Source organism: Lonchura striata, chromosome 4A, assembly GCF_050655825.1.
Source record: "Lonchura striata isolate lonStrDom1 chromosome 4A, ASM5065582v1, whole genome shotgun sequence".
Lineage (NCBI taxonomy): Eukaryota > Metazoa > Chordata > Aves > Passeriformes > Estrildidae > Lonchura > Lonchura striata.
Genome location: NC_140742.1, coordinates 556,003 through 580,466, shown reverse-complemented (window position 1 = coordinate 580,466; position 24,464 = coordinate 556,003). Strand labels below are relative to the sequence as shown.

The 24,464-nt window shown below is 45.0% G+C and overlaps 1 long non-coding RNA gene across 1 annotated transcript in view; it reads right to left on the bottom strand.

The window, feature by feature from the left end:
• LOC110476876 (uncharacterized) overlaps positions 1-24,464 on the bottom strand; it is a 103,361-nt gene that overhangs the window by 37,299 nt on the left and 41,598 nt on the right. Inside the window, exons 10-13 of the long non-coding RNA XR_014952465.1 lie at positions 23,392-23,554; positions 22,793-22,843; positions 19,795-19,940; positions 7,940-8,039 (exon numbers count right to left, since the gene is read on the bottom strand). This is a non-coding gene — a long non-coding RNA (uncharacterized LOC110476876). The remainder of the gene's footprint in view (positions 1-7,939; positions 8,040-19,794; positions 19,941-22,792; positions 22,844-23,391; positions 23,555-24,464) is intronic.

Below are 24,464 nucleotides of genomic sequence, written 5' to 3'. Positions count from 1 at the left end.
GCAGTGCCCAGAGATTTTCACTTCTTTTCACAGAGTAATGCTGTGTCTTGGCCACATCTCAGTGTCTTCATTGCCTACCTGTTTATCCAGCCTTCACTTCCACATAATACATACACTTCACAAGCTAAACTTATTTTATTCTGTTCACTACTCTTGTGGAATATTTAATAATAGAATGCTGAGGCATAGAATAAATTAAATATTCTACCACAGATAACACAGGCCATCTCTCTCCTCTGGCCTTCTGATGTCTTTGTGTTTAAACACACAAAGGAGAAATTGTTAAAACCTCCTTGAAACACAACAAGAAATATCTCTCTCCCACTGGTATAATCAACAAGTCTTTAAATTTCAGTCTGAACACACCAAAAGGTCTCATTTTGCAGAATTCCTGACACCTTTCTGTGAAAACATTTGATGTCCATACAATACCTAAGTATATGTATATATTACCCCCTATGCAGCACCTTGCTGTTATTATAGTATGGTAGCAATCTCTTTCTATATTTCTGCCATTTTAGAGGGCATAAATAGGTTTTCTGAAGAGGATATAATTAAATTGAACAACCCGATGTCTTATTTTCATACAAATCCATTTTATTAAACTGTCTGTTTCCATTCTTGTATATTAAGATTTTTACCTAAATCTCTCTCATTTTTCTCTTTAACTTCCAATTTGTCTTTGTTTAAGGATACTGACAATGTCCTATGTAGCCTTGAAATCAATTTAGTGAGACAGTCTCTTTGTATAACAATTTTTCAATCTGCTACATTTGCATTTCTATACCTTCTTTTAATTCACAAAGAACAGCATGTCTTACCCAAAGGAAACGGGAAAACTGAGCTCCAAGAATATTAAAATCTTCTACAAATTGGTCAAACGATTTTAAATGCCCATCCTTAAACAAATCTTTAATACAGATGGACCCTTTTTGTTGCTAGGTTCTAAAGGCTCATTTTTAATACAAGTGGAAGGTCCTCATTATAACACAATAGAGTTAAGGGAGACAATTTCTCATACCAGCCCATGAATTTATGCACTTTCCCCACATTTTACAGACTGGGAAATAGTTGTTAACATAATCTTTTTCTGTCACACCATTTTAATGTATATTTTATGTCTGTGTTATCTCTCAAGTTCAAGTTCTGCATATATAGATCCTTGGGAAATTGCCCTTGTCAGGTCCTTATCACTTAGAGTTCTGATGTGTTAATCCCACTCTCCTGTCACAATTCTCACAGATCTGCTGCATCCTATTGGAGAAAGGTTTTCATTTAGCTTCCCTATACCTTCAACTCTACTACAATCTTTATCAGCAAAAGAAATAGTGTCCATTTCTCTTTACAAAGTTTACATTTCAACTAAGTAAATAAAAGAGTAAAATAATAGTCACTCACATAAAAGAAAACAGTGAAGTATTAGAAAGGGCTAAAATGTTAAACTGAAGTTTGCTCTGCAGGATTTGGAGCATGAGAGATTTAGATTGCACGAGGCAGAACCACTCAGCTAAACCCTCTGATCTCCCCAAACACAGCCAGAGTGTTTAGAGAGCATCAGTCTGAGCAGGACTCTGAGGCTTCTCTCTGATATGAGGAGGAGATGCCTCTCCCAGTCAGAGAGCTGCAGGACAGCTCTCATTTAATAATCATGATAAATGATAACTAATCATTTAGGATGAATTAACCTCACTGAACACTGGGCTGTGGAAAACCCAGATGTCTGAGCTTTTTGACTGTGATTTCTCTGTTTTCATGGAGACACACAGCAGGGCTCCCACCTAATACAGGTGAGATGAATTTCTCTCTGGAGGTGAGGACCTGAATCACGAGCTTAGACAAAGTGCCAGACTCTTAGCTAGCTAAGCAAAAGTGGAAAAAACCCTTTGTCCCATGGGTTTGCTTCCATTCATAAGTCCATCACTTCTGTGTGACCACCTGTGGCATGTGTACTGTCTGAATAAATAAGGCACATCCTGAGAACAAAGGAACAGCCTTGAACTCTGCTCAGTTAGTCACTGTGTATCACAGGTAAAGCTACAGACCAGGTTTGTGTAACAGTCCTGCTGCCTGGACCCAAAGCTGCAGAGCTACCATACCTCAGTGAAGGTGAGATGTGCAGCTCTTCTCCTCTAAAAGCAGCAAAACATCAGCAAATCCATGGCAGATGGGAAGTGGAAACACCAACAAGGCACCAGTAAAAAGCACTGAGAGGGCAGTGGTGCCTGAGGAAGCTGCTTTGACACCTTCCTGCCAGAGGCTCTCCCTGCCTGCACACTGAGCATCTCCCAGCAGAGAAGAGACCCAGGGGTGCTGCTCTGCCAGCCCCAGGGCACGGAGCCCAGGGGCTCAGCACGGCTGCCCCGGGGTGCCCAGCTCCCAGGGACACGCTGCCCTGCCCCCAGCACCACTGCCAACACAAGCGGGCAGAAGAGCACAAAACCATTTAAAAGCCACACAATTCTACATGCAACTTGCTTATTTCCCTCCTCTCCATCTCTCCCCCTCAGAAAAGCTGAATATCTTCTTTGAGTGGTGTTTGTCCGACCTATTCCCACAGGTTTTTCCATCACAAAAACACCACAACTTCCTGTCTGTATTTTAACACTTTGCTTTCCTTCCACTCATCACCAGCCTTGCCTTCTGGCTTCCATTAGGCTGTCAGATTTTACTTCCCCACTCCAGCCCTGATGATTCTGCAGTATGACCAAACTAAACAACTGGGGCAAAATCCATTCCACTACTGTTCTGCTAAAGCCTACGGATTTACTTTAGGATTGAATTTGCTCTTCTTATGTGACAAATGGGGGATTCAGAAGGAGATAAAAGAAGAATGAAAAGCAAAACCAACCTTGATGGTCATATTTTCTTTAATCCACGAGGGCCACTAGATGAATGCATGCAGCCAGCCTGACAGTGCTGCCTGCATTTAAACACGGGTGGGTGTAAATATAGGTGAGGGCACTAATCAGCCAGGTGGCTACATGTTACCCTGAACACAAGCAATTAACTACCAGGGCAATTTTCTCCCAGAGGTTAGTTATTTCATAGCCAATTAACCAGGCAGCTTCACCCCACTTTGAACTGTGTGTAGAGTAAGAGCCATGTCTGCATCTGGACCTTCAATAGATTCCCTGTAGCTTTAGCCATCAGCCCTATTCATCTTTTTCTAAAGTAGTTACAGCATCCACCTGCCTTTCAGTATTTAACTCCTTCATTTGTAAAGAAGCAAGCAGAACATTTGAACAAAAAGATATTTTTATCTTTATAATAGGCAAGGCAATTTTAGCAGTATATGTCTATGAAACTCAGCATTCAGCCTTGTGTAGTGTCTTCACACAGTGAAGTGAAAAATCAGTGAATGCACTTTATTAAACATACACAGTGTCTTTGGACAGAGAAATCTGTGTTCCTCCGTGTTCAGCATGTGGCAGGTCCAGGGAAGACTGAGTGCTCAGGTGGAGAATACATCCAGTTAACACAAGCTAACGCTGCACTCTCTTGATGTAAAGCATTAATAATATAATTACACCTTAAATATTAATAGAATATGCAGAATAGCTCTGAACAGATAGTATCACAGGCTGTGCATGTAAGCAATATCAGATTGTGCTCCCAGCAGAAACATGACAGCGTGACAGACCTGGGTGGGCACACCCTGGGCAGCCCTGGGTAGGTGAATCCCGGAGGGAAGGGGAATCCCAGAGGGTAGGTGTATTCCAGAGGGCAGGTGAATCCCGGAGGGCAGGGGAGCCCCGGAGGGCAGGGGAGCCCCGGGCAGGTGAATCCCGGAGGGCAGGGGAGCCCCGGGCAGGTGCAGGGATGGAATCAGCTCCGTCCCTGCCCTGCTCTGCCGCCGGAGCTCTCCTGTACCCTCAGGTACCGCACCGTGTCCTCGCAGCCCACACCCCGCACAGGAGCAGAGCAGGGCTGGCACTCCGATTGTCGCGGTGGTTATTCCCGTGAAGTGTGTCCCGCTGGATGAGGTCCTGCCAGGGCGGCACCAGCCCCACTCCCGGTCACAGGAGCTCCCTGTGCCAGCTGTGCCCCACCAGGACCTGCCCAGCTCGTCGCAGCCCAGCTGCAGCCCCAGGGACCCCGCAGCCCGGGAGAACACGAACCTTCCCCGGCTCGGTCCCGCTCCACCCGGAGCAGCCAGGGCCGCTTCCATGTCCCGGTGCTGCGATCGCAGACGCATCCCGGACCCGGGAGCTCAGCCTGAACCTCTCCTCAGTGACAAGTAAACAGCCGAGCGTGGAGTTACAAGAACTACAAGGTCCCTAACTGTTGTGAAATTCTCTGAGCCTTCCTTTGCATTCTTTCCTGGAGATTGCAGTGTAAGAGAAATCTCAGGTACTTTAAGAAGAAAAATCTACCCTGTGAAACAACACATTAGACAAAGACCCACATTCTCCTTCCATAAAGGGATTAAGAGATATGATGGAAAAGGAAGTATCCCTTGGACTTTGCCATTTCTAGGTTGCCAAGTTCTTGATGAAATAATCATAAAAGCAGAACACAAACATAATTCTGAATAAAATCAAATAAAATAGTAAAAACACAAAAAAATGAGCAGCGTTTCAATAGCTGCTTTTCCCTCTGGACACATTAATAAATTGAAAGAGATATTTAAGTGAAATTTCTCTATTTATGGTCACGATTATCAGAAAAGAGATGGTTATAATTTGGCTGCATCAATTCCCATCTAACCCTGCTATTCTCTGTGTATCTCTCAGTAACAAGACTGTCATTTTAAGTTTTATTTATTTACCAGACAACCACAGTATTGTCTGACATGTAATAGAATATTTCCATAAATTTTATTTGCTAAAAAATAGCAACATAAAACGTAAGGTTTTTATTCTGCTACAATAAGTAGCAAAATATCAAAACTAATCAAACCCATGCTGACAATTAGGTAGATAAAAGTCTGACAATTCTGTCCACTACAGCTACAATTATTTACCTAAGAAATTTATCAAATGCACAGTAAGTTACCATTTAAGTTTAGGCAGAGAATTGGAAAATATATGCAAGCTATACAGTTTACATTTTAAACTTAGCTGTTCCTAGAATGCAGAGGAAATGAAGGCTCAAATTCATGACCCTCCCACACTGCAGATTGAAAAAATATGTTGTATCAAACATCCACATAAATTATAAAAGCCCCTTTAAAATGTCAAGTATAGATCCTACTGTGCTTAGGATGTCAGCACACCTCTAAAAATATGGAGTGATGAGGCATGGATACAATTTATAGCGGAAATCAAGCACGCTTTTCAACTTGCACGCACAAAAAAAATGTGATAAATCAAATAAATCTTCCCCTTTTCAAATTGAAGTTGAACTGCGACTGTATTGAGTTCACACAAATTCTCCAGATTAGTGATATCTGATTACAGTATTTAGGGATCCACAGCTGTAATGACATATTGCCTTTTTTTGTTGGGTTGTTTTTCTTTTTCTTTTTTTTTTTTCTTTTTTCTTTTTTTTTTTTTTTTTTTTGACAGTAGGATTACAAAATTTAATCCTGCAGTTTTAGAAGAAAAATTCATTAGTTGAAATCATCGGTTCAGCCATTTGCATTAAATGGTGCTGAATAGAAAACGTTTATTAGATCAGATGGGACACCCCTGATCTTTGTAACAATCAGTAAACCAACACTTTTGGGCTGAGCCTGCAAAGATAAATACCTTGGCACTCTCTCATTGCAAACAGAAAAATCTGGTTTTCTACGTCCTAATGTGGGACTAAATCTGCAGTGTTCCCTCTTGGTTAGTAACAAATTCCCAGAGAGCTATTTTTTTTAAATGAGCAACAAATATTTATAAAATCATATAGTTTATGCTGAAAACTTGAGGAACGAAAAGGAAGAGTGGGATGGGATAAAACACAGCGCTGTGAATTAGCACAAGTGAACGTGCAGTGTGGTTTCCACGCAGAGGAAATCCGTGGACTTCCCCAGCGAAAGGCAAAAAGCCTTTGCTCTGTGGCCGTCTTGCAAACGGCTTCAGCTGCAACAGCTCCAAAGAAGGAGGCAGGTTAAGGGAGAAATCATCGGGAATAATGCGGTTCTCAGGCACTAATCCCGGCTTTTCATGGCCGCGGCTCCGCCGTGCGCTGCCGGGAGCCGCTGCCCGGAGCCGCTGCCGGTTCTCAGCTCGCCCCGAGCTCTCCCCTCGGAAGGAGCCGCCCGGGATGTGGGGGAGCGGCCTGGGATGTGCGGGAGCCGCCCGGGATGTGCGGGAGCGGCCTGGGATGTGCGGGAGCCGCCCGGGATGTGCGGGAGCTGGGATGTGCGGGAATTGCCCGGGCTGTGCGGGAATTGCCCGGGCTGTGCGGGAGCGGCCCGGGCTGTGCGGGAGCCGCCCGGGATGTGCGGGAGCGGCCCGGGATGTGCGGGAATTGCCCGGGATGCGCGGGAGCAGCCCGGGATGTGCGGGAACCGCCCGGGATGTGCGGGAATTGCCCGGGATGCGCGGGAGCAGCCCGGGATGTGCGGGAGCCGCCCGGGATGTGCGGGAATTGCCCGGGATGCGCGGGAGCAGCCCGGGATGTGCGGGAGCTGGGATGTGCGAGAGCCGCCCGGGATGTGCGGGAGCAGCCCGGGATGTGCGGGAATTGCCCGGGATGTGCGGGAACCGCCCGGGATGTGCGGGAACCGCCCGGGATGTGCGGGAATTGCCCGGGATGCGCGGGAGCAGCCCGGGATGTGCGGGAGCTGGGATGTGCGGGAACCGCCCGGGATGTGCGGGAATTGCCCGGGATGTGCGGGAACCGCCCGGGATGTGCGGGAACCGCCCGGGATGTGCGGGAGCGGCCCGGGCTGTGCCCGCGAGGTGGCAGCCTGGGATGGGATCTGCCTGCGCCGCTCCGCCTCCGCACGGCCCCTCTCCAACGACAGAGCCCCAGGTAGCAGAGGTGACATTTGCTTTACATTATGATACACACTAATTAATCATTAGCGATCCCAAAAGTATGTCGACTAAAAATGCTTTGCTATGGCTCATCACAGTAGGGGCTTTCAATATTGATACTGTTAGGCACACATGTGCTCCGCGGCTGGTTGTTATATACCCATGGATTTAGTGTTTCGGGCTACAGAATATCTTTTAAGTGCTGCTAATTATTGTTTGCTAAAATGCCTTTCAGTCGGTAATGAACTTAACGTCTTGTACTTTCTGCGATAAACTCTGGAGGTCACAAAACGATCTGACTGGGAGATTAAATGGGAGCTTTACAAGCCAAAGCTGCTGCAAAACCGACTGGAACTTTCTGTGGCATAGCCCAGGCTTTTTGGAGGGGCTGGTATTTTTGCAGCCGTGTTTCAGTCGCTGTGCCAACAGCCGGGGGCCAGCCCCCTTCAGCCCCACAAGCCCTGGCACGGCCGAACAGTGCCACAGCACGGGGCACTGCAGACACCAGGGTTCTGGAAAAGGTGATGCCTGACTGCACCTCACATGTGACCAAAGCTTTGTGTCACTACAGCGGGGACACTCGGTTCACCTCTGCTCCCAGGGATGCAGCTGGAAAACAGGAGGTGATGAGGAGTGTAGGGAAGCTCACGTTAATAAAGCTGGACAGGAAGGTCAGGAGATCCGAAAGCACCAGCAGCTCTCAGTCCAGCCTCACAACTTTCAACCCTACATTAAAGTACCCAGGACAGACAGAAAAAGGAGGCAAAGGGATGGACCTTGGTTTCAACTGAGTATAAGATGGGAATTTTTGGAAAAGTAAGTGCAGACCTTCTCCCTGGGAACCCTCTTCAGTGGCTGCAAAGCTGCTGAGCGGTCTCGTTTCTTCAGCTCATCACTGCTGCCCAGAACAGCCCAAACCCAAACATCCCTGACAGGTCCTGCCTCAGCACTCCCGCTCTCAGCAGGTCCATCTCCAGTCATCCTAAACAAACACCCTCTCTAGAGAGAAGGATACGTGCTCTTACCTTAGTGTCATGGTTTGGGAGTACTTCAGCAGATTCTTTTAAATGGTAGAGGATGTCCAGGTGCACACCAATGAAGGGAATCACAAATGGTCATGATGTTCTGTAAACCAAAAAATCCCGAGTTCTAAAACAGTAACAAAAGCCCTTGTTTTAAAGAGAGCCAACCAAAAATCACATTCCATGTTGGATGACACCATTCAAAGCATCTCTGGGGGTCACCTTACCCCAGGCTCTTACAAGAGAATATTCTGAGTTGGAAGGGACCCACAAAAAACCTCAAGTCCAACTCTTAAGGGAATGACCCATATGGGTGGGAATCAAACCTGCCACCCTGGTGTTTTTTAACATTGTGCTCTTGCCTGAGCTAATCTCAGGGTCTGCATTGGATGGCAGCTAAGCTGTCTAGAAAATTCTGTTCTAAGCAAAAAAAAAACCAAGCCTTTGAATCTGCTGGTGCTGCAAGACAAATATTGAAAGGTGAGCACAGGCTTGTGCAAGGTTATGAACTGGATGTCGATGATGCTTCTCCTCAGGGAAGTGAAGATGGAGCAACCAACAAACATTTGTTCCAGGACTTTTCTCTACCGTGCACCACCCCTGTGTCAGAGGGACTCATGCCAGCCCAGACTCAATTGTTCCCACCTCCACCAATGCTCTGGTGGGCCCACACTCATCTCTGCTCTCTCCTGTAAAAGCTTTGGCTCTCATCCCAAAATCCTGTTCCTAATGTGAACAATTTGTTGGCGCAAGTCAAGGCTAGGTCAGCATTTAACAGCTAAAGAATGGCAAAACCATTATTGGTCTAATGGGTCAGGAAATTAGTCCTGTTCAAGTAATGTAACTATATTAAAAACACAGAAAATAAAATAAAAAGGATAACGGGGAAGTGAGAGAGAGGCCAAAAAAGAAAAAAAGGGAATTACGAGTTCTGTGTGATTTCAGGACCTGAGATTTTAACAAAAATATCAAATACCACTAAAGTTTTGATACACCTGTGACAGTGGAGATTTACAGTTTACTTGACTTCTTTCACTTTTAGTCCCACTAATGCAGTTTGGAGATTATATAGAATAAATAACCAAGATTATAAAAAAATAGGACTTGTGGGATTCAAAGTCCCTGGATTCACAGTAAAGCCCTTCCCATGGACAGGTGATTTCTGAAGGGGTGAGGCACCATCACCTGCAGGACCTGCAGAAATCCTGGTCCTGCACTCTGATGTTCCAGGGCTCCAGATGTTTGCAGCCCTGCAGACACCAGCTCCCACCCATGTTTTTTCTGAGCAGAATTTGCTACAAGAGCATGGAGGAAAATTTCTTCTTTCCCCATGTGGCCACTGTCAGGGCCACAGTGTCCACAAAGCTCTGTAGCCCTCAGACACATCTGCATTCAGCCACTTAGATCTGCTTGTAATGTTTCTTCTTAACTAGCAACCCTCTAAAGATTTTCTAATTCAACAACGAAGTACTCAATATTTTGGCAGTTACTGTGCATTCCAACACACTTTGCCCCTCTTATTGTCAGTTCTTCAAAAGTGAAGAGAAAGAGGTAGTCAATGTAGAGCATTTTAACTGCTACACCAGTAGGCTTTCAAGCTCTGTTTTAAAACTTTAGAATTAAACCCTGCTCTATTCTCTCCCTCTCTCATGCCAACCATAACACTTATTTAAAATTCCTTCTTTTCCTGACGTATTACAAGTCTGAAAGCTCCCATGGCAGTTTAAACCTTGGCATCTTTTCAGCAGCCCCCTGATTTATGAGCTTAGGGTTTCTACATTCTAGCTGCTTTACACTGAGGCTTGAAAATGTAGCAAGAAAATAAAAAATAAATAAAAGAGAGAGCTGACTTCTAGCAGCGGGATAGTACTCCTCAAGACGTGCCGATTTAGTTCCCCTCTTACTTGTGAAACAAATGGTGTTTTATGCTTAACACAATCAGGACCATTCTCTATCTGTTGCTTTCTAACCTTCCCCACCTGTGTGAAACCCAGCCAGAGCTTAATGAACATACTTGGAGCTGTCTGGACTGAATTAGTCCCAGTAGGAGTCACCCTTCAGGTACTCCACAGTCTCTCACGGCCGTGTAACTGCAAAGGAATACAAGAAACCTTTACTCTGGGGCTAATTAAATAAAGGTTTGCCTCTGCTAAGTGCATTTTTTCCCTTCCAAAAGCAAGTAATGTCTCATGTGCTGAACTATTTTGGAAGCATTTGCAATTATCTTGAAAATTTGGGAAGACGATTTTGGCATGAAAATGGGGGCAGAATGTGATTTTAAGCAACATTTGTCTTCCGGTTTTAAACCTTCTTTACTTCTACCTATCAAATTATTACAATAATTACCTTGCAAATATAAGGCATTACCAAAATAATGTTTTTTTCAAAATTCACATACAAAATTTTTGTTTTTACTATTCACACCTTAAATTTGCATTTTTCCACTTGAAATTCTAGAAAAATTATCTTTTTGGCAGCAGATTATTTGAAATGAAATTACAAGCTGGCTACTTTGACCATATTTCACATCCCAGACAGTAAATATTTAAAATGTTATGAAGACATGCTAAAGTGATTTCCTTCATGCTAATTATCAGTTGTAGAATATTGTTGTAGAGAAGTAATTCAGCAGCTTGAGATTGCTTCCAAAGTACCTATGGTGGGATCTCTAAGTTGGTTTATACACTGAAATTTCAGCTGCTGGCTTTTGTTCTTCTGTCTGATGTATGAGACAACTCCATATGGTTTCCAACCTGAATAGCACAAAATTTCCCTTAAATTAATTGGAGTGTTGATATGAAGCAGGCATATTTTGTTTTCCAGTCTAGCTTAGACCAAGAATGAGATCTCACTGGGTTGCAACCAAGTGGATGGCCAAGCATCCTCAGGAACGTTCACAAAAAACCCCAAATTATCCGAGTTGTCCATCTGCAATTCCCTGATGATGAGGTTGGGCTGTGAATCCTCCCCACGGTGTCCAGCAGCACAGCGATGAGTCCAATCTTCTGCACACACCACGGGGGCTCCAGCACACTGAGGAAGCCTCAGTGCTCAGCTAAAACAGGGATCCGGAGCGTTAAAATTCCCTGTTTATCATCAAGAAACACAAAATGCTTCCTCCTGCTCTTCACCATGAAGCACCATCAGGACTGTTTGCTGAACTTCTTCTCAAAAAGAGCCATGCCAGCTCCTTGCCTTGGAGATAAAGACACCAAACTTATGCCATGGCAGCGTCTGCTCTGGGGCAGAGAGGATGCTGAAAACTGTATGACCACAGCCCAAAATATTCTTCCTTGTTTGGGAAAGCAGAGGATGATGCAGGGGGTACTCCACAGAGGATGCTGAATCAGATCAGAACATTTAACAAAACCTGACAAAGCACAAGGGCGTTATTTAAAGTAGGAAATGGGCAAGCCAAGCATACAAGGCAGAGAGAGGCATGCAGTCAGCTGTGTGTCAGTAACAGGATCTGAGATGTTTGTCTGTCTCCAGGAATCGAGACACCCACGGGAAGGATCTGTACCAGCCCTAAATTAAGATACAGAACTGGGAAAGAGACAGTCTTCTCCATGGTCACTCTACCCAGAAATTCCAGTCCTTGGTCTTCTCTACCCAACCAAACCCCCAAACTCTACCTGCAGAATCAGCTCTCCTACTCAACCCGGCCATGATGAGCAAATGCAGTTTTAGAGAAGTGCACTGGATGAGGGCAACATTCATTGGGCTGTAGAGCCCTTTGAGGAACTGCTCCATTTGGATTATAAATCAAGATAACTGTTGGAAGTTACCTTTCTTGCTTAAAAAAATACCAACAAAGTGCCCCTTTTCCAGTGAAAATGACATGCAAAGTTGAAGAACTCACTCTAGCTGAATCACTAAGTATAAAGGGGCACAGTGTAATTAAGTTCAGTGTCCTTGTGGGAGGGAATGCAACAAAACCTAGCACTGTGACATTAAGCTTTAGAAAGGGGATTTAAAAAAAAAAAAAAAAAAAAAGGGGGGGAAAAAAAAAAAAAAGAAAAAGAGGAAGCCGGTCAAAAAGGCCCTGAAGTCAGAAGTGAGGAAATTAAAATCCTTCAACTCAGCATGGAGGCTACTTAAGCAACCATAATAGAGTCCCAGAAGGAATGCACAGCTTTTCAAAGAAACACGGAAGGCAAGAAAAATAAAATTAGCATGGGAAAACAGCAAGGTTCAAGAGGTTATTTAAGCCAAACAGGTAGAATTCAAAAAGAAGTGAAAACCTATCTGAAGGGAAGGAACACAACTCATGGAAGGTTCTCCCCATCATGAAAAAATTGTTCAAAATTGTGGTGACTGAGAAATGGTTTGGGCTGAGGGAAGGGGGGGTGTGTGAGAGAGAGAGAGAGAAAGAAGGAGAAAATAATTAATGAAAGTAAAAATGAATAACTGGAAAAACTGATTTCCAGGATACTCCAATGGGTAATAACAGTGTATAAGGTGATTGCAAAGAAAAATTAGTTATTTTTCATCAGCGTGTAGGCCACTGTGATACAAACTGCCCCAGGCAATGGAGTCTAGGACAGACAGAAGGGTTAAAAAATAAAGGAGTGGAAGAAAAAAATGAATTGGAACCCAAGAGATCCCTGAAGCCAACTGGAGCAGGCGACTGCTCCCTAGGGTGGTGCAGCTGGGTGCTAATCACAAAGTGTGATTTCCATGAGCCCACATGGAAAATGGAGAAATTCCTGCACTCAGGCACTCTTTCTACCTCTTCCATGCTGCACCAAAAGCCTCTTGATGTCTTGTGCAAAGCAGAGTGACCTGTGGAAGTGTGAGGAGCCCTGCAAGCTGCGGGAATGCCTCCAGGACGGAATGGTGACCCCAGCTGGGCTCCAGCTCCTGTCCCTCCCAGCTGCACCCAGCCTGCAGCACAAACACACTGCTCAGCCTCAGTTACCTGTGTGGTCCTTTAGGTAATTGTCCTCTGCATCATTCAACGGGAGAACACAGCATTTACTGGATTACTGGCTCTGCACTGCCTTAAAGACACAGCTCAGTGCCCTGGGAGCCAGCTGCACTGTTGCAAAGCAACAAGCAAATATTCCTCTTCTCCCTCCCTTTTTGAGCTCCACAAGAAGGTACTTTAAAAGAAAACAGAAATTGTGGTGCTACAATAAAAATGGAATATATTTTACATCTTTTATGCAATATATTTGGTGACCCAGTCACAGAACCAGAGGTGGCCATGGCTCGTTAGAGTGCCTTGTACAGGCTCCAGGTGAAAACGGTAAATTATCTTTCCATAGGCAAAACAAGGGTGTTTGGGGCATGGGGGGTGTTCATGGTCAAATATTTATTTCTACAATACTGAAGGACTGACTCAGCGTGTGCCCAGCTGCAGCACATGGCAAAATCCTGTGTGCTTTCTGCTCTTCAGAAGGCACACGCCCTGAAAGACACAGGAAAAGAAGGGAGCAGAGTAGGAAGTGGCCACAAGCCAAGAGGCGCCAGCACCTGGGGCAGGGAGAGGATGGCAGCTCACACTGCAGAGCCCTGCACAACCAGTACAGGTGACATCCTCCAGCCAAGCAGCAGGAGAGCCCCTGTGCCTGGCTGGGATACACCAGAGCACCCAGAGCATCACGCTAAGACAGAGAAAGAAGCAGGAACACAGAGAAAGTGGAGGAGATGGAAAACAGCCCCCTCCAGTGTTTTGGAACTGGATGCTCTGAGAACCTTCCCTTTGAGCAAACTGCCAGTCAGGACAGAGCTGTCCTGGGATGGGGATCACCACACAAGGGGTTGCATGTTGTTAGTACACACATTTACGCAGTTGCTGTTTCATGGTCCAAATGGTGGCTTTGCATGAAAACCACTTCGATGCTTGCATGTGCACATGGACCCAAGGACAAGGAACCACACTGGCATTCACGGATAATGACAAAGGGCCCCAGTACAAAGGCACAGAGACCAGCTGGTGTTGAGGACGACAAACCTGACTGCCTGATAACCCTCTAGAGAGAGCTGCAGGTTACCTGTCCAGCTCCAGGTCAAAGAGAGCAGCCTGACTGACTTCGTAAGCTGTGGTAGATCCATGTTAGGGCGCTAAAGGAGGGCAAAAATGACAAACAGTTTATCTGGGAGACAAGGCATGTCCTCCGCCAGTGCATGCAACTTCACATCCCCTCATGTCATCTTCCACTGATAAATACTCAGACACGGGTACTGTCTGAATGAGGAACTGTCTGGGCTGACATTTTCACATAAGAGCAAATGGGTTTAATAAGGACTCACACAAAGAAAATTTGGAGCTCTGTGTGGCTAAAGCAAGCTGTCTTTGACAAATATTCCTGGCTACCACTGCAGCACATGTTGAGCACAAAAATGCAGCAGCTCAGGCAAAAGGTCCCTCCAGCCCAGCTTGTCCCAGGAGCAGCCAACAAGAGATGTGCTGCACAAGGGCACAGCCACAGCGAGAGCACTGGGAGGTTTCACGCAGAGCACTCCTCCAAGACTATTCCTGGGGAACTCCAGTGGCAGAGTTTCCAGCTGTGGGAGGGTTTTTCTCCCAGCTTTTCCAAAGAAGACAGGTATCCCTCAGTCCCATCTACTGTCTGTAGTTCCAGCAGTCACCAACACAGCCCTAACCCCCAGGGTATCACCAAACAGCAGCAGAACCAAGCCTCAGATTGACCCAGCTCACACCTCAGTGTCCTGTGCTTTTGTCAGTGGCATTTCTGCTCTGCTGGTTGTAGGCTAAACTTTACTCATGTTTACACCACATAAAAGAACTAAAGGAAATTACACTGGAATTATATAACTGTCAGAAAGCAAAGTTTAGTTCTAGATTACATTAATTTTTTTATCAATCACATAACTTGCTATCAGCTAATAAACTCATTCTGTCTATACTTATCCAGAGCCAGGAGCAGGCAAAGGTTATTGCAAAGTATCACTGAAAATCTGTTTGTCCAGCTTTGGGTTGGCTGATTTCCACGAGGAATGCGTTTAGTTAATTGAAAAGGTTTTGCTTAAAGTTTGCCAGCAAGAGATCACAGAGTTCTAGGCAACACATACTGTGAGTATGAACTCCGTTCAACCTTTGAAATACCTCTGTGAAGGCAGGAAATTGAAATATTGTGCTATATTGGCAACTAAAGAGTCATTTATCATCCATGCTAAGTTTGGAGCACAGTGGACTGATTTTTAAACTCTGAGGGTCCTGATTAACAATTGCAAGGTGTGTTTATATAATCCAGATTATGTACTGAAATATGCTTTCAAGAAGAATATGAGATAATCAGCAGCTGTATCCACCCTCCTATTTGCCTAAGATCAAATTTGGCCTGTGCTCAGAGGCACAAACACTATATTAAAACACAGCGGAGTTAGACACCTACTGACAACAGCAAGGAAACTCACAGTTAAGGGGGAAAGCACGCCATATGTTCTGCAGTACCTAGGCACAACAGGGAGCATTCAGCTCATCATTAAAGAGGCACCCAGTTGTGCCTAGGTACTGGAGAACATATGGAACACTTCCCTGCTCATGTCTGAATTTCCTTACTATTGTCAGCTTATGGATCAAGCTTGACTTTTTACTTTTTTTTTATACAGGCTGCAGGGGACTATTTTTTGTTTTAAATATAGAGTTGGGGGATTTTTAAAAGTAGTTGTTTAGTTTGTGATATACCATTTTAAATTGATAATAACAGCCCCACAGACTGATAATTATTACAAAGCTGATTATTATTACAATACATAAATTATTGAAGTCAGTTTTCAAGAAGAGTTCAGGATCACTGAAACCATAACTTGTAAAAATGAAGCAGGGATTCGCTCAGGGAGTTTCTGGACAGACACCTATAGAAGCTTACAACAGGCAGGACTAATTGGCCTTACTGTATCTGAAAAGCAGTGGTTTTATTCTATACTTCAGCCCTTCCCTCTAAGCTGTCTCAAGGTTTTAACTGCTTAAGACAATGCAATCAATCTATTGCATCACAACATTTATATTTTAATTAGCAGACTGTTAGGAGTCCCCAGCTGGAATTGCCAGGCACCATGCTTCGTAGTGTACATCTATTTATGAGATCCAAAGGGCTTATAGTCAAAGCTGCTAAGGAGCTAAAAGAGAAAAGATAATGGTTATTGCTCTCATTTCAGAGCTAAGCAAGAATGGACTGCGACTGGGATAAGCTGAACTGTGCAACACCTTCCACCTTGAGCATCCAGGATGCAACTTTCTTATTATTATTGCATTTTAAAAAGTAATATCATCATAAAGATAGAATCAAATCAAATTATATGGTATGTCAATTATTTTTAAGAAATCACATAGAGATCTGGTATCAGAAATTACTCCAGTCTCATTAAAACGCATATCACTTTGGTTCTCTCATTCAAAATACACTGAGGAGAAGAGGGGAGGAGTGGGGTTTGTACAAACACTAAGTCCTGTCAGATCTGAATTACTGTATGATCTCACATACGTACTGGATAACCATAGTTCTCATTTTCCTAAAAAACAATGTGAAAAAGTAAGTTCATCTCCTTGCTTTGCCTCCCAAACAACCCTCTCTTCCTGTCTCAATATCAGACTGTTCTTTCAGTAAAATAACAATAATAACGATTTTTTAAAATTTGGTATTTCGGAAATGTAAGAGTTTTCCATTTTTCCCCACTTTGCTCAGAAAGAGACAATTCTGCAGACTGAGTAGGCCACCTGTTTCCTGGCCCTATGGGGTGCCCAGTGTACTCTAAGCACTGCTGCTTACGCTGTTTTTACAATTTAGGACAAAACAGTGACATGAAAAAAGTCCTGCCCAGCCAAAGAGGAAGCTGCCCAGGCCCCTGGCTGCACTGCTGCCAGCTGGACTCCTCGGGGTCTCTCCAGAGCCTGCGGCACCCTGGGGTGGAGGCCGAGGAGAGGAGGATGAGGAGGGGGCCTGCCCTGCCCTGGTGCCTCTCCCCTCTGTGCCCCGGCAGGTCCCAGAGCAGTGCCTTGCAGAAGGGGCATTTGGGGGGCTCGCCCTGCCCTGACCCCCATGGGGCTCACCCCGTTTGGCAGGAGGCAGTGAGTGAAAGCCAGGGGAGAAAAGTCTCTGGTGCCTGACAGAGCCACTGCGGGGGCAGCAGGAGCTGTCCTGGCTGGAACCATCAGCAGCCAGGAGAATGCAAAGGGAGAGATTTCCCCAGGACACTGCCCGGCCTCTTCCTCCTCAGCAAAGGCAGGCTAGGACCTTGCATGTGCTGCTTTCAGCAAGCCTGGACTAAACCTGAGCGAAATTCACCCCACCTCCCCTGGTCTGCTTAAATCTATGAGAGCTGTACTCTCAACTCAATCCATGCAGAGAATGAAGGTAACAATGAGATTTAAATCAAAACAATGAAACAGCTCAGTCACAGTATTGAAACTCATTTAGGCTCCCCCTTCAATCCTTAAATCACCTTCCTCCCCCTCTAATAGACTATTAAAATGCTGTTATGATCTGGAAACAAAGTTAATTCATATTTGTAAAGGTAGTTTTAAGCAGTCTAACAGGTTAAACAAGAAGACTATACATATATATACTAAGCTCAGTGAGTTACCTGACTGTGCTGACATTGTCAGGGCTGTGAGGATCCCCGGCAAGCTCAACTATTTCATGAATTTGCATAAAAGTTAGGGTAGAAGATTTGTGAGAAGAACACTTGCCATAAGCAGAAGAGACAAAGGAAAGTGCAGAGAGCAGTGTTATTACACTCAATTTTCTCTGCCAGCCTGCTCAGCGCTCCTGGGAAGCAATGCCTTTCCCTTTTTTTATGTCCTTGAGAGAATGGATACAATACAATTCAGATTTTAATAGTCTGTTGACCTTGACTACTCAGTTATTGTCTTCCAGAAGTTCACAAGAACCCTCCACTGAAGAGCTGTGGAGCAAACAGGTTCCCCTTCAGTCCTGGGGACTGGCAGAGTTCCCCAGGGAGCTGCAGCCACTGCTGTGCCCAGGGCACAGGACAGAAGGGCTGAGGGGCAGCTGGGGAAGCACAAAGGCCCGTGCCCTCTGCTGCTGAAGGTTTGTCTGGATCTCAAGAACCAGCTCCACCAACCTCTCCTCCTCAGCAGTTTGCTCTGACACAGCCTCGGGTGGCAGAGAGTGATGTGATGTGATGTGATGTTCCTCACCCTTCACTCTGGCACTCATAGCTAGAACTGGGTTTTAAAGAGCAAAGGAGGCTGACAGGACCCCTCACAAGAGCTCTACCTTCTTTAATCCTATTTCAGAAAGTAACAAAACTCACTAATGACTCCAAACCATGGAGATGTTCCAATCACTACCTTTTTTACTCCATTTCTGTACCATTTTAAAGCGTCAGTAAACCCTTCCTGAATGCCTGCAATGCCCATGTCAAGACCTATGTCTGTCTCTACAGAAGCACAAGCCAGCACTGGTCCAGCTCTGTGGCTGGATCCCATCTCTGCACCAGGCAAACAAACAGTCTGGAGCCCGGGCTGCACACCCAGAAACATCACAGCTGCCAGGGAATCCATTCACAGTGATTAAAAGGTTGTGGTCACTCTGCAGAAAACCGTGCAAACCTGGGATCGAGCCCGCTGTGCTGAGAAGTGCCAGAGGCTCCTGGCAGCGAGCACAGCGCAGGGGACGGGAGCTGCAGTGTTCACAGGGCAGGGGATGGGAGCTGCAGCGTCCTGCTCCGCGAGGAGCACACAGCTCCTGCCCCAGTGCCACCGGCCTGGCTGCTGCAGGGAGCAGGAGCAGCTTGTCCTGGCCTCCAATTAGGCAGACAGAAGTTACATCAAGTAACAGGGCACAGAAATGCGACCTCTTGTCTGATGAGCTTTTCCAAACTGCCGGTCATCTGGAAAGGGTGTGTGCAGGCAAGGGTCACAAGTTTAGCAAGGGCTACACCAGCAGCAAGGCGAGGCAATAAACTATAATGCAACAAGTGCAGATATTAGCTCTGTCTACATTTGAAATCCTGAAACAAATTTGCTAAAGATTTAGGGCTTCATTAAGGTCAAAAGGGTTATGCTGTAGTTGATAGGCACATTTGTTTTATTAATTGAGTCATAAGTTCTGGCAGTCTGAAAATAGATTGCAAAACACGCATCAGCTGCTTTTGATTGCCATGAGAGATCTGAAAACCTGCCAGTAAGTCTGTTTGCAGCTCTTAAAAATTCTGGCTTAAAACCTGTTTTAAACTATTAACAATTACTTTTTTTTTTAAGCATGCAAAGAGGGAGGGCAAGATAGAGAAAGAGAAGCACATGTTTTCTTCAGGCTCAGAGCACAAGAGTTACTGATGGAAGTATCCTCCTCTCAAGGCTGATTATTTTTTAGACAGCCCAAGCTCTCCCATTCCCTGGAGTCCCCAGCCTTGGTGTTTATCATCTCATGCAGCTCTCAGTGTGTTTTAGAATGAAGAACATTTGGCGAGCATCCTGCTGGAAAAGAAATGTGCAAGCAAAAGAGGAAGATGTCCCATCTGCATGCCTTGTTTTAAATCTGTTGAGCATACAGGACAGGAATACCAAAAGGAAGCAGTGCAAAGCACTCGCTGAGATCTGCCCCAAATACGTGTCAAAGCGCCACACCAAAATACAGAGCAGCTGTTTTCCTTGCACAGTCCCAAGCCCAGAGTGATCATGTCACAACTCTGAGAAGGTTTCAGCCATGCAGAGAGCATTTCATACGTGAGTTACTTAAGCTTCAAACCCAGTGAGCCTCTCTTATTACCCCACCACAGCACTGGGATGATTTGTCAGCTGCTCTCCTAAAAGCTGCCATAGCCAAAAGTGGCTGGAAGCCTGGCAGAGCTGCTCAGTTTGCCCTCCCCTGACAGAGCCTTGACTCATTACAGTTCATGCCATGACATAAAAGGTTACTGACTTGGCACCTTCAATCCCCCAACTGCAGACTCAGCCTTTGAAAGCTGCTCTCCCAGCCCTGTGCTGCTGTTTGCTTCTTCTGCGTCCACATCTCATTTCAGTTCTCCTGCCGTTCGCTCTTTTTGTCTTTAGCAGGCCAAGTAGCTCCTATAGGAAGACAAAAGTTGGTTTGCAAATTAATGCAAATTACTTTTTGGAAATAGACTTAAATTTTGGTTCCCCGATCTCAGCACAGCTTCAGGATGCTCTGGGTTCATACAGAGCTTGCATCTGGTGCTGGCCTGAGCAAGAACCAGGCAAGAGAACCATGCACACCAGCTCTTGCCTCTGGCACCTCATAAATGACTTCACACTGCATCTGGAAGTGCACTATCTTCCAGCACATCTGCCAATCTCACAATACAATAAAACCAGCCATCAGGTACCTCGGGTACGCCAACATAAGCTGCTCCTTTTTTAGCATTTTTACTTATTCTCACAGCCCTTGCAAGCAGCAGTGAGCTGCTCCCTCCTGACGCTCCTCTGATCACACAGAGCTGAGGCACAGGAAGGCAGAAGAGAACAGGCAGCAGCCAGCTCCTCATGCAGCCAGAGCGCTCTCAGGAGCTGGGACACGGCTCCTGGGGGGCAAAATCCACGCTCAGCTCCTTGTGCCCCTTTCCAGAGGGACCAACTCACTCCCTGAGCAACTTGTAAATAAGAGTGGAAGATGTGAGCACGGGAAATCTGGTTGGAAGCCAGAGCCTGGGGTGTCCCTTGCTAAGGACTGTGACACACCCTACAGGAACCCACAGCTCACGGGTTTATTTAGCCAAAAACAAGGTTACTGCCTTGTGAACAGGACGCACCCTCAGGCTACCCCAGCTGTCCCCACAGGACAGCCAGGCTTCGCTGAGCCAGACTGGAAGGATGGGATTGCCCTGGGGAACCCCCAGGATTTTGGGTCCGTCCAAGATGGTGCCTTCTCCTGAGCACCATCCCACATGTGCACACACCACCTCTGCTGCCAGGGGCTGCCCAGAGCAGCACCCAGTAAGACATGGACCACATAAACAACTGCTAAAAACACACATTTAGCCCTGTCAATCGCTCAGGCTTTAAAGTCTTTTTCTGTTATGGATGCAAGTCAATGCTAAATTCAGAATTTTCTATCTAGGGGTGACAGATGTTATGGTTCACCTCTTCGGGGGTTTTTTAAACACACTGAGTTTTGATAGCACTGCTCTAACCCAAACCATGCCTTTCTTTTCATTTGGGGTCTCCAGTCATCTAGTCATGGCTCTCTTGAGTAGATGATTGGAGAAAGAATCATGAATCAAGAATTGGAAAGTCAATGAAAGAACTCTTGCAACTGGAAATTCAAGTCAGGTTATGAGAAAGTACAAAAACATTGAATATCAGGTTTGGCTTAAAACAAGGAAGACCAGGAGAGGACATGTGCAGCTATTTCAATTCATAAAAACCTTTGTGGGACTCCTGAGTTCTCACTTCTCCCTTGATATTAGGGCCCAAAGCCACTCCATCTCTTCAGGCTGCTGTGCAGGGCAGGATGCACAGTAAGTGGGACATTAGGAGGGATTTATTTATATTACACAAAAATGATGCTGCTTTCTCAAAGACTAGAACCAGTGTACTTTGTATAAAGTCTGGTGGCAGGTAGCAGGCTGAAGGACAAGCACTGGCATCAGCAGATGAGCATTTGGGACTCTCAGCAAGCTCTCCAGGGAACAGGGTCTGCTTGGCCTGCCCTGTGCCCAACAGCCCCCTTTGGAAGTAATTTGGATGTTTAAATGGCATTTGAAAGTGGCTTTGCATTTTTTAACAATTCCTGCCAAATTGCACATATTTATTTCAAGCCTGCCCAGTGTTTGCTATTTACAAATACTGCCATATATTTAAAAGCCAGAATCACTCCCAATTAGCTCAAGTGTTTAAGAAAATCATCATATATTCTGGATGATGAAAGATCACAGAAGGAGGTCTCCTAATGGATGGCAGGTGTGGGAATGAAAGCATCTAAAGACTGCGAGCCAAAATCTAAGAAGTCACAGAATATCATAATTCACTTTAAACTGCACCTAGGTCACAAAGTTAAACAAGACCTTTGGCTCAGAAAATATTTAAAACTACCACAATTTTTATAACAGAAAAACAAACAAAAACTCCCAAAATTCTGATTCTTTATAAGAAGATATGCACATGGAGGATAAATAAATAATAAATATAAAATTAATAAACACAAGATTGAAAACCACAGATATTTTTGCCTCTGCTTTCAGGCAGCTATAAAGAGTCTTGATAAGCTCTAGATCCACAAAGATATCCTCAAGTTTTGTTAGAAAACACTGAAAACCGGGCAGGTTAACACATAATTGAAAGTTTGCTTCCCGTATGCATTGTAGTAACAAAATTACTTCTAAGATCTCCAAACACATATGATAATGCAAAATAATATCTGTCACAAAAATAGTAAAATCAACAGTTTAGCTGGATGAAACTCTCCCGCTTGGACTCTCATTCAAAGGACAATGATCTGTGTTTTGGATAAGCTGTATTTACAGCTCAGGTTATTGCACTGCAAGGTGGTGCTCACAGGCACCCGGTGAAGGCTGCACTGAGGTACCACAGCAAGATGTCTTTTCTTCCAAACTCCCACGTCGAGTGCAAGCAGTACATTTTCTGTTTGTAAATGTTCACAGTTACTGTGAAAGCGGGGGAAATTAAAACTTGCAGATGCTTGGGCAATCAGAAACAATTCCCAAATGAGGTATGAAGGCAGAGACAGGGATGGGGAAATGCTCGGTCGCTCCAGAAGCCAGGGCAGGGCAGGAGGACGCAGAGGATGGGCAGCCCTAGCCTGAGGAAGAAGAAGATGGGCAGCCCTGGCCCCAGCAGGGTGCTGAGGGCTCTCAGCTCTGACCTCCCTAACAGCACCCTCCTTCCCCTCCAGCCCTGTGCAGTGGCAATTATAATTATCCAGGCAGATAATTGCCTCTCACCAGTTCCAGGGGCACGTTCCATGCCAATGTTCTGTGCCCGACTGTCCGTACCTAAGGCACAAATGCAAAAGGAGGATTCATAAATATACTTTTTATTTCCTAAGAGCTGCACCACAAATTCCACAATGCATTCATCTCATACAATCTCAGGGTATTTGTCAAACAAGATAATACTAACCAGAGCCAAAAATGGTATGAAAAACCACTGGTAGAAGGAGATATGACTCACATTTCTAGTAGTGGATCAGTTGCACTGGAATATGTTTTTGATCAGAACTTGGTACCAAAGCTACTGTGGCTGCTGATCACACAGAGATAGTGCTGTATTTTAGTATGTTTTTGAGAAAAAAACACCATTTCAAAGGGAGTTTTCTTTCTCCATAGGAAAAAAATCAAAGCAGCCCCAGACACAGTCACCTCCCTCTCCAACACCCGAGCTCCTGCATGACACAGTTCTCCCCTTGCTGCTTGCTCTGCTGAGCTCATTTTGGGTAAGGCAGGAGTAGGGCAAGGCAAAAGCACCCGAAGGGCAGCCAGAGCAGAGCCCTGAGCAGCTCCTGGGGACCTGAGGCTGCAGGACCCCTGACATCCTCACTCACCGAGCAGCACGGCGTGATCCCAAAGGGAGCAGGGCGTCTCCTCTTGGTTTTCACACAAACTTTATTAGCTCCCACTCCTCAAAAAGGAGCCTATGGGCACATTAAGCCACCTGCAGTATAGCTTGTTTCGATTAATTTGCATTCCTTCAGTCATCCTCTGCAACTAAGTAATTTTAAAAAGAGAAAGACAAAACAAAACCTGTGTTGTGTGTTAGATTCTAGAAGCACTTCTCACCACAGCAGAATCAATAAAGCAAAAAATCTGTCATTTCAATTTCCACAACACAGATAGAAATCTCTGAAGTTTTGGATATTTTTCCCCAACCAAAATGTTTATGTACTGATCAGAGGAGGTCCAAGTTATGCTGTGAGAAGCCATGGTATGTGGCTTCAGGCAGATCTGAAGAGGTGAGGGATACAATCAGCAGGTGAAACCCCAGAGTTGTTCACCTCTAGGACTATCTTTAGCCTGGCATATTGATTTCTGTTTCAAAAGAATTTAAAAGCTGTGAGTACAATTTTCAACTGACAAATATAAAATGAAACTGTTTCATTTTTGTTTTATATTAGACCATCTTATCTGTCTTTTGAGTATTTGTTTCTCTCTTTAAAAATAGTGTTTTGCAGTTGTGATGGGTATAAAGATTATTTCTAAATAAGAATGGACTGGGGGCAGATCACAAGCACTTCTGCTGCCACTCATTGCTGTCCTCAAGCAGAGTCACCAGATTTTTCCATGCCACATCTGCTGAAAAGATGCTCCCAGGGGGAGCACAGCAGTAGATTTAGAGTCACACCAGCCTTGATTTGCAAATTCTAGTATAAACCAGAGACACATGAGAGCATGTTAAAAGATCCCTTTTCTTTAAGGGGGAAAAATTAAAATAGTAGAGTGGCTGGTCAGAACATCCACAGTAATGTTTTCAAGTCAAATGAAAAAAAAAAAAACACATTAGAAATAAAAGTGCTCAGGGTTCCTAATTTGCAGTTTGTAATAAGCCAAGAGGGGCATTCAGCATTGGCCCTGAGAAATGCTCTTCCCAACCTTTAGGACAAATCCTTCTAGCCCTGCT